The following is a 12,014-nucleotide window of genomic DNA, read 5'->3' as shown; positions in this document are numbered from 1 at the left end:
TACTCCAGAATCTAAAGAGTTTTGAAAAATTATCACTAATGCATCCACTATTTCTGGGGCTACTTCCTTAAGTACTCTGGGATGCACCCTATCTGGCCCTGGGGATTTATCGGCCTTTAATCCATTCAATTTACCTAACACCACTTCCCGGCTAACCTGGATTTCACTCAGTTCCTCCATCTCATTTGATCCCCGGTCCCCTGCTATTTCCGGCAGCTTATTTATGTCTTCCTTAGTGAAGACAGAACCAAAGTAGTTATTCAATTGGTCTGCCGTCCTTGTTCCCCGTGATCAATTCACCCATTTCTGACTGCAAGGGACCTACATTTGTTTTAACTAATCTTTTTCTCTTCACATATGTATAAAAGCTTTTGCAGTCAGTTTTTATGTTCCCTGCCAGTTTTCTTTCATAATCTATTTTCCCTTTCCTAATTAAGCCCTTTTTCCTCCTCTGCTGGTCTCTGAATTTCTCCCAGTCCTCTGGTATGCTGCTTTTTCTGGCAAGGGTACACTTCATGTTTTGTTTTGATACTATCCCTGATTTCCCTTGTTATCCACGGATGCACTACCTTCCCTGATTTATTTTTTTGCCAAACTGGGTGAACAATTGTTGTAGTTCATCCATGCAGTCTTTAAATGCCTTCCATTGCATATCCACCGTCAACCCATTACGAATCAATCGCCAATCTATCTTGGCCAATTCACGTCTCATACCCTCAAAGTTACCTTTCTTTAAGTTCAGGACCCTTGTTTCTGAATTAACGATGTCACTCTCCATCCTAATGAAGAACTCAACCATATTATGGTCACTCTTGCCCAAGGGGCCACGCACAACAAGACTGCTAACTAACCCTTCCTCATTACTCAATACCCAGTCTAGAATAGCCTGCTCTCTCGTTGGTTCCTCTACATGTTGGTTTAGAAAACTATCCCGCATACATTCCAAGAAATCCTCTTCCTCAGCACCCTTGCCAATTTGATTCACCCAATCTATATGTAGATTGAAGTCACCCATTATAACTGTTTTACCTTTGTTGCACGCATTTCTAATTTCCTGTTTGATGCCATCCCCAACTCCACTACTACAGTTAGGTGGCCTGTACGCAACTCCCACTAGCGTTTTCTGCCCCTTAGTGTTTCGCAGCTCTACCCTTATCGATTCCACATCCTCCAAGCTAATGTCCATCCTTTCTACTGCGTTAATCTGCTCTCTAACCAACACGCTACCCCACCTCCTTTTCCTTTCTGTCTATCCCTCCTGAATATTGAATATCTCTGGATGTTCAGCTCCCAGCCTTGGTCACCCTGGAGCCATGTCTCCGTGATCCCAACTATATCATAGTCATTAATAGTTATCTGCACATTCAACTCATCCACCTTATTACGAATGCTCCTTGCATTGAGACACAACGCCTTCAGGCTTGTTTTTACAACACTCTTACCCTTATACTATTATGTTGAAAAGTGGCCCTTTTTGTATTGTATTGTATTGTATTCAAATTTATTGTCATTGTCTCAGTTAGAGACAACGAAATAAATTTCCCTTACAGGCAGTATCATAAAAATAAAAAATAAATAAATAATAATAAATAATAAAACATATTAAAAATAAAATAGAATTAAAAAAAAAAAAGCACAAACAGTGAAAGTCCACGACACAACATAACACAATGGCACCAAGGTGAGGAAGGCACCATAGTCCAGCCAGCCTCCCCTCCGTTCTTCCCAGATGTTCACTCGTGGTCGAGGCCTTCCTAGCACCCGCAGTCGCCGCCCCGGGTGGCCCGATGTTCAGGCCCTCACGCCGGGCTGGTGGAACGCCGACGCCGAACCCCGCGGTGAACATCCTCCTCCTCAGCGGCCCGGACCTCCTGATCAGCCGTCTCCCGCAGCCGGAGTCCGCAGCTCCCGAGTCCGCAGCTCCCGAGTCCGCAGCTCCCGAGTCCGCAGCTCCCGAGTCCGCAGCTCCCGTGTCCGCAGCTCCCGAGTCCGCAGCTCCCGTGTCCGCAGCTCCCGAGTCCGCAGGCCGAGCCGGGCAGAGTCGCAGGACCCCGCGCTGTACATCAGCGCCGCCCGCGTTGGGAGCTCCGCAAACCGCAGCTCCATGATGTCGGTGCAGCAGGTCCAGCACTCCGGGCTCCAGACGGCAATCCCCGGTAAGGCATCGCCAGCCCCGCGATGTATCAGCGCTGTCCCGCCGCTGCTCGAGCTCTGGTCGATCCCGGCAGGAAAGGCCACGTCAATCCACTAGGTAGGCCGCTGGGGGGGGGGGGGGGGCGAGGACGCGACTCGAATAATAGTCGCGTCTTCACCAGGAAGCGACTGAAGGACGGTATCCCCCGCACCGTGCCCTCTTCCCCCACATAAAAACACACAAAAAACACAAAAAAACACACTTTTACATAACTAAATAAACAAAAAAACAAAAAGATACCGGGCTGTAGGTGGAGGCTGCTGGTATCAGCGCCACCGGAAGTACAACTAATAAGGGGGGTGGGGTGTCGAATTTTTGATTGTTGCCCTGGATTTGCCGGCCTGCCACTTTTACTTTTCACCTTGCTACCTATTGCTTCTACCCTCATTTTACACCCCTCTGTCTCTACGCTCACACATTTAAGAAACCCTTTCCCTTTAACTCCATCCTCCACTATCCCATTCGACACCCCACCCCCCTTATTCAGTTTAAAACCACCCGTGTAGCAGTGGCAAACCTGCCTGCCAGAATGCTGGTCCCACACCTGTTAAGATGCAATCCGTCCCTTTTGTGCAGTTCCCCCTTACCCCAAAACAGATCCCAGTGATCTAAGAATCTAAATCCCTGCCCCGTGCACCAGTTCCTCAGCCACACGTGCAGGTCCCGTATCTCCCTGTTCCTGCTCTCGCCAACACGAGGAACTGGAAGCAAACCGGAGATAACAACCCTGGAGGTCCTGCTTTTCAGCATTTTTCCAAGCTCCCTAAAGTCACGCTGCAGACTATTCATCCCCTTCTTTCCGACATCGTTTGTGCCGACATGCACTACCACTTCCGGATGTTCACCTTCGCCCTTGAGGATTTTCTGCACTGTCCGTGACATCCTGGATCCTGGCACCAGGAAGGCAGCACACCGTCTGTTGCCGCAGAAACCCCTGTCCGTACCTCTCACAATGGAGTTTCCCACTACAATGGCGTTGCCTGCCTTAGGCCTTTTTGGTTTTGGCTCAACAGCCCTATTCGCATCGCAAGCCAGTCCGCCGCTCAGTGTAAACACGTCTTCTGTCCCGACAGCTTCTAAGTGGGTGAACCTGTTCACAAGAGGTACAACACCCGGGGACGATGGCATTCCATGCTTCCCTCCCTTTCTCACTGTCTCCCACCTTCTCTCTTCCAGTACCTTAGGTGTAACAATCTTACTGTAGGACTTGTCGAGGAACGACTCAGTTTCTCGGACGAACCGGAGGTCATCCACTTGCTTCTCCAGTTCCCCAACACGGTCCTTCAGGAGCTCTACCTGGATGCACTTCTTGCATTTGTAGCAGCCAGAGGCACCAGCGGTGTCCTTGACCTCCCACATACTGCAAGCATCGCACTGAATCAGCTTGCCTGACATCTCCTTCTTTCGTCTCTACCTCTCCAACGTATTGCGTGGTCTCCTCTCCTCAGCCTCCTCGCCGAAGACTCTCGAGCCAAAGATAGAGTTACTGCCTTACAGCGCTTGCAGCGTTGGATACACTGGTTTGATCCCGACTCGGGTGCTGTCTGTACGAAGTTTGTACATTCTCCCCGTGAGCGTGTGGGTTTTCTCCGAGATCTTCGGTTTCCTCCCACACTCCAAAGACATACAGGTTTGTAGGTTAATTGGCTTGATATAAGTGTAAATTGTCCCTAGTGTGTGTTGGATAGTGTTAGTGTATGGGGGATTGCTGGTCGGTGCAAACTCGATGGGCGAAAGGGCCTGTTTCCACACTGTATCTCTAAACTAAACTAAAATGTATAAAAAGATAAAGTAACAAAACTTGCAGTTATAGCATAACATCTTTATTAGTGTGAAATAATTAAGTGCAAACTTTGGAAATTGACGCCACAAAATAGGGCTCTGCAGTTTCAACATAAGAAGTGCAACTTTTTTTTCAAAGTATTGTCAAGACACATACGTCTTGATTTATTAAAGGGAGAGGGCAAGGAAGAAGCAAATAGGAAGTGTGTGCTTATACTATTTACAAATTGTAAATCAGAAAAGATTTTTGCACGTTGGGGAGTAAGAGAAGATAAGATTTAAATATATCATCCTTAATGATGTGTGCTGGTAATTACCACAGATTCTGTGGCATTTGCTTCAACACTCTCCTCCAGGACAGTGAGCCATTGAACCTGTGCAGCTATTGCTAGTTTTAATTTAGTTTAGAGATACAGCGTGGAAACAGGCCCTTCGGCCCACTTGGTCTGCGCCGACCAGCGATCCCCGTTCATTAACAATATACAACACGCACTAGGTACAATTTTTACATTTACCAAGCCAATTAACCTACAAACCTGTACGTATTTGTAATGTGTTGACTATATTCAGGTGAAGATAAAAGTGTGCTAGTAATTGCCCTGCAGTTTGTTTGGATGATAATATTTCATGGAAGTTGTGGGGTATGCATGTAAGAATTGTAGCTGTGATAAGTGTGTGAAGACATGATGAAGTATTTGACCAAGCATATCTCCCGGTGGCTCAGCATTTCAACTCCCCCTCCCATTCCGAATCCGACCTTTCTGTCCTCAGGCTCCTCCATGGCCAGAGTGAGGACCACTGTAAATTGGAGGAGCAGCACCTCATATTTCACTTGGGCAGTTTGCACCCCAGCGGTAGTCCTTCAGGAAACCCTTACTTTCTCCTCCCCTTCTCAGCTCTCCCTCAGCCCTCAGCCCTCAGCCCTCTGGCCCCTCCTCTTCCTTCCTTTCTTCTTCCCCCCCCCTCGGTATTTTTAAATGGGCTGGAGTAATTTATGGATCCACAGTATGTGGTTAGATAATCTCTCTCCTTCATATCAACCAAAACACCCAAAGCAATAAATCAGTGTGTTTGCTTTCATTTGCAATCATCCATGACTTGTTTGAAGTTCCCAAAACCTTGTCATCAATTACACTTTCCATTTAAGAGATGCAGACATGATTACAACATTGACGACTGCTTTGGGGCCACCTCCTGCACCTACACACAACTGACTGACTTCATCCACTTCACCACCAACTTCCATCCGGCACTCCAATACACCTGGGCCATTTCCGACACTTCCCTACCATTCCTTGACCTCACCATCTCCATCGCAGGGGACAGACTCCTGACCGACATACATTACAAACCCACTGACTCACATGGCTATCTGGACTACACGTCTTCCCACCCTGCCCCCTGTAAAGACTCCATCCCCTACTCCCAATTCCTCCGCCTACGCCGCATCTGTTCCCAGGATGAGACATTCCATACCAGGGCATCGGAAATGTCCTCGTTCTTCAAGGAACGGGGATTCCCCTCCGCCACCATAGATGAAGCTCACACCAGGGTCTCATCCATACCCCGTAACACTGCTCTCTCTCCCCATCCCCGCACTTGCAACAAGGGCAGAGTCCCTCTGGTCCTCACCTTTCACCCCACCAGCCGGCAAATACAACACATAATCCTCCGCCATTTCCGCCACCTCCAACATGACCCCACCACTCGCCACATCTTCCCATCTCCCCCCATGTCTGCCTTCCGCAAAGACCGCTCCCTCCGCAACTCCCTCGTCAATTCTTCCCTTCCCTCCCGCACCACCCCCTCCCCGGGCACTTTCCGTTGCAATCGCAAGAAATGCAACACCTGTCCCTTCACCTACCCCCTTGACTCCATTCAAGGACTCAAGCAGTCGTTCCAGGTGCGACAAAGGTTCACCTGTATCTCCTCCAACCTCATCTACTGCATCCGCTGCTCTAGATGTCAGCTGATTTACATCGGGGAGACTAAGCGTAGGTTGGGCGATCGTTTCGCCGAACACCTCCGCTCAGTCCGCAATAACCAACCTGACCTCCCGGTGGCTCAGCACTTCAACTCCCCCTCCCATTCCCAATCCGACCTCTCTGTCCTGGGTCTCCTCCATTGCCAGAGGGAGCAACAGCGGAAATTGGAGGAACAGCACCTCATATTCCGCCTGGGGACCTTGCGTCCGGATGGCATTAACATTGAATTCTCCCAATTTTGCTAGTCCTTGCTGTCTCCTCCCCTTCCTTAACCCTCTAGCTGTCTCCTCCCACCCTCCCATCCGCCCGCCCTCAGGCTCCTCCTCCTCCCCTTTTTCATTCCTTCTCCCCCCCACCCCCATCAGTCTGAAGAAGGGTTTCGGCCCGAAACGTCACCTATTTCCTTCGCTCCATAGATGCTGCTGCACCCGCTGAGTTTCTCCAGCAATTTTGTGTACCTATGATTACAATCAGTGCTGGTTAGCTTCACCTTGTGTTACTCACTCATAAAATTGAACTGTGAAAACAAGCCTCTGACAGCAGTATGGTTAGTGTTGGCTGCCCATGTAAATGCAGTTGGAACATGGTTGTGCGTGCATTCTGCATTTCTAGCTCTGTTGGCATCTTTCCCCATGGAATATTGAGACTGCAAATTTTAAAGATGTCAATCTGTGAATTGGGCAATATTTCCAATTCAAAAGGAAGTTTTAATTCTCAAAGCTTGGAAAAAAACGCTTAAATGGAATCATCAATTGTTTATTGTTAACTGAGGTGCAAGGACAGGACGAGTATGTCATTAATACCAATGAAAATACACACTGCCACAATGAGGGTAATTCTGAAATGCATGGAAATGAGCTATGAAGACAATTTAAACAAGAGTGCCATTATAACAAAATGCCAATTCATTGATGCAGAAAAGCTTAGAAACTGACCCCACTCGCAGCTACTTGAATATTTTAAGTGCTTATATTTTTGTATTCTTTCTTTTTACCCTAGTATTTTCAATCTACAGATTTGCATGCAGCACAAATGCAGATAGTTTTTGTTTGAATGGAAATATTATTGATTCCATCTGTTGAATTGTTCAGCAAATGATTTGAGCTGCTGACAATCTCTTACGAAATGGTACAATGATACTTTTGAACATCAAAAACTCATGAAGCCATCAATATTTTTGTCTCATTTATCTAATTTTTCCTTTGCATCCACACTGAGGCCAATGTGATTTCAGTTTCAGTTTCTGTGGCAGAAATTAGAGTTGCTCTCATGTTCCATTTGGTTATACCAGTTCGAAGCAATTACAGTTGAGCCTGTTGCTGGAAGGTGATCGTGATTAGAGTTGTTTGCATTTGCTTCAATCACAACTTACATTTTAACATAACTCTTTCCTTCTCTGCTCTCAGACATCCTAGATATTAACCCAAAATGAAGACTCCTGTGAAACATCACAACTATAGGGAGGTTTCACGGCAGTCGGGTCACGACCCATGACCCGTACTGTTGCTACGCTACTCCAAATGGATTACACGCGATGAACTGCAGGTAGGGTAGGCACTTACCATTGTTTCCAGTGTAGCGGGCCCGTTAAAATCCGCTGAAAATGTCAATTTTTGCGCTGCAAATAATTATGGAAATCAGGATAAGCGTGTGAGACATTTAGCCTACTTCAGAATTCCAAAAGTGAGGAGAAATGACGGTAGATAGAAGCGAGAGCTGAAGGGACAACAACAGACAGAGTGCTTAGCGAACATTGGCCGTTTGCTCACTGCATTTCATCAACTAAGGCATTATTTGTGTTTTTTCTTGATTTCTTTGGCGTCTAAAAAGTTTCAGAAGTGATAAATCTGGCTGTAAATTTTTTAAACCCACTTGATAACATGGTTATCAAGTGGGTTTTTACATACAAAATGAAAACGCATCTGAAGAAAATTTACAGCCAGATTGATCACTTCTGAGACTTTTTAGATACCAAAGGAATCAAGAAATAACACAAATAATGCCTTACTGTTGATGAAATGCAGTGAGCAAATGCGATAATTCCCAATATTTTCAATTACGATATCTGCACGGCCAATGTTTACCAAGCACTTTAGCTGCTGTAGTCCCTTCAGCTCTGCTTCTCTTTACCTTCATTTTGCTTCACTTTTGGAATTCTAAAGTTGGGTACATGTCTCTCACACTTACCCCGACTTCCACAATTTTTTTCAGCGTAAAAATTAAAAATTTTGGAGGTTTTTAACGGGTAGGAAAGTACGCGTTTCTAGCATTAATAACATATACCGGAAGTGACGGATGTCCTCCAGATTGATTGAGCGGCTCCGTGCGTCAAGCCCTATGATCCAGTGACCTTACGTGCAACCCCCCTATAGGAAGGTTCTGAGTTTGGAATCTGCTGTTAAATATCTCCAATCTAACTTCCTCATTGTAAGCAAGATTCTCTTTGTTCTCGGCATGAATGGAGCTTCCAGCAGCTTGATCGGAATCTGCAGCTGCTCCCTATCATAAAGATCAGAAAACCAATCAATAACGGTAGTTCCAATTTGGGGACCAATCAGGCAGAACAATTTGCAGACAATAGTGGCCTGATTGTAGGCAGCCATGAGAACTTGGTAGCATGATCCAAAGGCATGATCCAAGGGCATGCCAATACAGCTGATGGCTGGGCCAACATTTATGGAGCTGTTTTACAAATGTAATAAACAGCGGTAGCAGGAAATCTGAAATAAAGGAAGAAAATGTTGAATATTTTTTATTTGTAATTTTTTTGGGATATGGGTGATGCTGGCAAGAGACTTCCAAGATATTGTTGGAGAAGGATTCAAAGAATTTAGGCCAGTGCCAACGAAGGAATGGCAATTTATTTCCAGATCAGAATAGTGTGTTATCCCACATTTCAACATTGTATTTGATTTCTCTCTCTTCTGTTCTCATTCATTTCACCCTATTTAACCTATCCCAGATAAAGCATCTTCAGTTAACATCCTCCATCACCCTCTCCCAATCAGCACCAACTCATATCTGTATTTTAATGTTATCTCCCCTCACTTCCCTTTGCCAGCTTTACCCCATCAGTCTGAAAAAGAATCCCAATCCAAAATGTTGTCTGTCTAATGCTATCCACAGGCCAGGCACCCTGCTGAGTTCCTCTAGTACTTACATTTTCATCACAATCTGTATCATTGTTTCTTTTGAGCTTCATCATAGCACAAATATTTCCTTTGTTCTTTTTATCCCTCACCTTTTCTGCAATATAACTCATACCTTTCTCTAGTTCCGATTAAATGTTATTGCACTGAAAGGTTAACTTTGTGCTTCTCTCCACAGATGCTTCCTGATCTGCTCGGGATATCCAGCATTATCAGAAGCTGTTGTTTCTCAGCACATAGCACTGGCTAAAGGCATTATCCCACCACTAATAGTTGAGTGAAATCATGCTGCTTGGTTTGAGGGATGTAACCAATATCATCTCAGGACCACTTGTTAAGTCCCAGATATTTTCTTGGCATTGTGGACCTGATGTACTTATTTAATTTAGTTTAGTTATTTAAGAGATACAGCACGGAAACAGGCCCTTCGGCCTACCAAGACGCGCTGACCAGCGATCCCCCCGCACATTAACCCTATCCGACACACACACTAGGGAAAATTTACATTGATACCAAGCCAATTAACCTACAAACCTGTACGTCTTTGGAATTTGGGAGGAAACCGAAGATCTCGGAGAAAACCCACGCAGGTCACGGGGAGAACGTACAAACTCTGTACAGACAGCACCCGGGTCTCCAGTGTTGAAAGTGCTGTAAGACAGCAACTCTACCGCTGCGCCACCGTGCCGCCCTTATTGGAAGAATTGATATATTGGATCAATGGGATGCCTTCTTTTTGCTTCTGAATTGACTGTAATAAATAAGGATTAACTGACTTTGCTCATAGATACTCTTGGAATTAATGAGATAATAAGAACTTTGAGAATGTTCAATTTTTCACTTCCACCAACACAGCAGAGTTTGCATTAAATAAAACTATTCCTCCATGGACCGGCTGCCATTCTGTGTAGGAACCTGGGAGTTTCACATTTTGCAAACTCCTCCTGGAGTACAGCTGTGAAACAGTAAAAAAAAAAGGTGCTTATTAATCTGCAGAAAAAAAATGCGAGATAGATTTGAATGGAGAGGATCATTTCATGGGATCAAAGTAAATCTTAGATATTTTCAAAAACTTATTTGAGATTGGTTAAATGTTTTAAATTGTTTGTCAATTTTTAAATGGGTTAAGGATTCACTCTCATTTATTTTATTTTCAACTGTTGATCTTTAACAACTCTTCACTCTTTCAAAGTACTCTGAGACTTTCGGGAACATTCATAAGTTTTGGTTACCAAGACATAAGCCACAGCGAATGACTTAGCAGCTGTCTAAGCTTCAGTACTTTTTACACAGAGCCAGTATAGCAACAACACTTCCCACATCCACCTGCACCTCCCACCCTTCAACTATATAATAGGGCATTAGTGTGAAAGATCCTGCCATGATGTTAAGGATAAAGAAAGGAATTTGTGCTTGGTGTCTGGGGATGTAAGCACAGTTCTAAATAAATACTTTGGCAAGCTGTTCTGCAAGATTAGATTGTATGGGATCCAGGGAGAGCTGGCCGACTGGATAGACAATTGGCTTCGTTTTTTTTCTTCTGCAGATTGATAAGTACAAGTGTTTCTGACTTACCATTATTTCCGTTTCACAGCTAGACTCCACAAAGAGTTTGCACGTATAAATGTGAAAGTTCCTACATAGAATGGTGGCCAGTCCATGGAGGGTGATGGTGGAAGGTTGTTTTTTTTGGGCTGGAAGTTTGACTAGTGATGTGCCTAAGGAATCAGTGCTGGGCTCATTGCTGCTTGTGGTTTATATCAATGATTTGGATGAGAATGTACCAGACATGATTAGTAAGTTTACAGATGGCACTAAAGTGAGGTAGTATCGTAGATAGCAAGATGGTTATCAAAAATTACAGCAGACTCTTTATCAGTTGGGCAAGTGGGCTGAGGAATTGTTAATGGAGTTTAATATGGATAAGTGCGAGATGTTGCATTTTGGGAAGTTAGGGCAGGATGGCAGAATGACGGGGCTCTGGAGAGAGTTGGAGTGCAGAGGAATGTAAGAGTGCAAGTACATAGTTCCTTGAAAGTGGCATCAGAGGCAATTGCCCCAATGACCCTCCTCACTATTCTGTTTGGGAAAATTAAACAGAAATAAAAGTTTAGGACTACATATTGGTAATAAAGCAGGTACGAAACATGGAAATAGAAGTAGGCTGAGGTGACTTGTTATCAGACCCAAATGTGTGCAGTTAATACTGAGCATTCCAAAACAAGCTAGATACATGCCTTTCACGAATATTCTGGGATGCAGTGTAAGGGTAATTTCAGATATAGGAGTAATAAAGTTGTGCCATCGATGATGATCATGGAGATAATTTTTAAAAAGTAAACATTCTGAATGTTCTGCTACAATTGAAGGGCAAGGAGAGCATTGGTTGTGGATGTCTGGAATTCTTGATTTCTATGCGTTTTGTTTCATTCAGTTAGATGCTGAATAAATAACCAACATCTTGTACTTTGTCATGAGGAATATGACTTACATAAGCAGAAGGATCAAGTATAAGGTTTGTACTGAATGTGCACCTCATGACTTAGAATATGATTCATCTATATTATACTAAAAGCTCTTCCCTTTGTTCTCAACATTCTAAATTTCTATGTGCATGCAGGGTTGTGTTATCATTCTTTTAATCTCCTTAATTTGTATTTTCTTCCAAAACGCTTGGCCACAGCCTTCCCATTTTCACACATGCTACTCACATTTTTTCCCTCGACAAGATAAATATCTTAGTCGCATTCCAACCTATATTTCCAAAGCTTTAAAAGTTTTAATTGTTTACTATACCAAGGGGGACCCGTTGGGTCCCGTCCCCTCAACGCGCGGTTGTGGGGGGGGGGGGTTTGGGGGGTGCTGTCGAGTCACACACACGCTAATCACCCCCCACACACACAG

Source organism: Amblyraja radiata, chromosome 6, assembly GCF_010909765.2.
Source record: "Amblyraja radiata isolate CabotCenter1 chromosome 6, sAmbRad1.1.pri, whole genome shotgun sequence".
NCBI classification, from domain to species: domain Eukaryota; kingdom Metazoa; phylum Chordata; class Chondrichthyes; order Rajiformes; family Rajidae; genus Amblyraja; species Amblyraja radiata.
Note: the sequence above shows the minus strand (reverse complement) of the source record.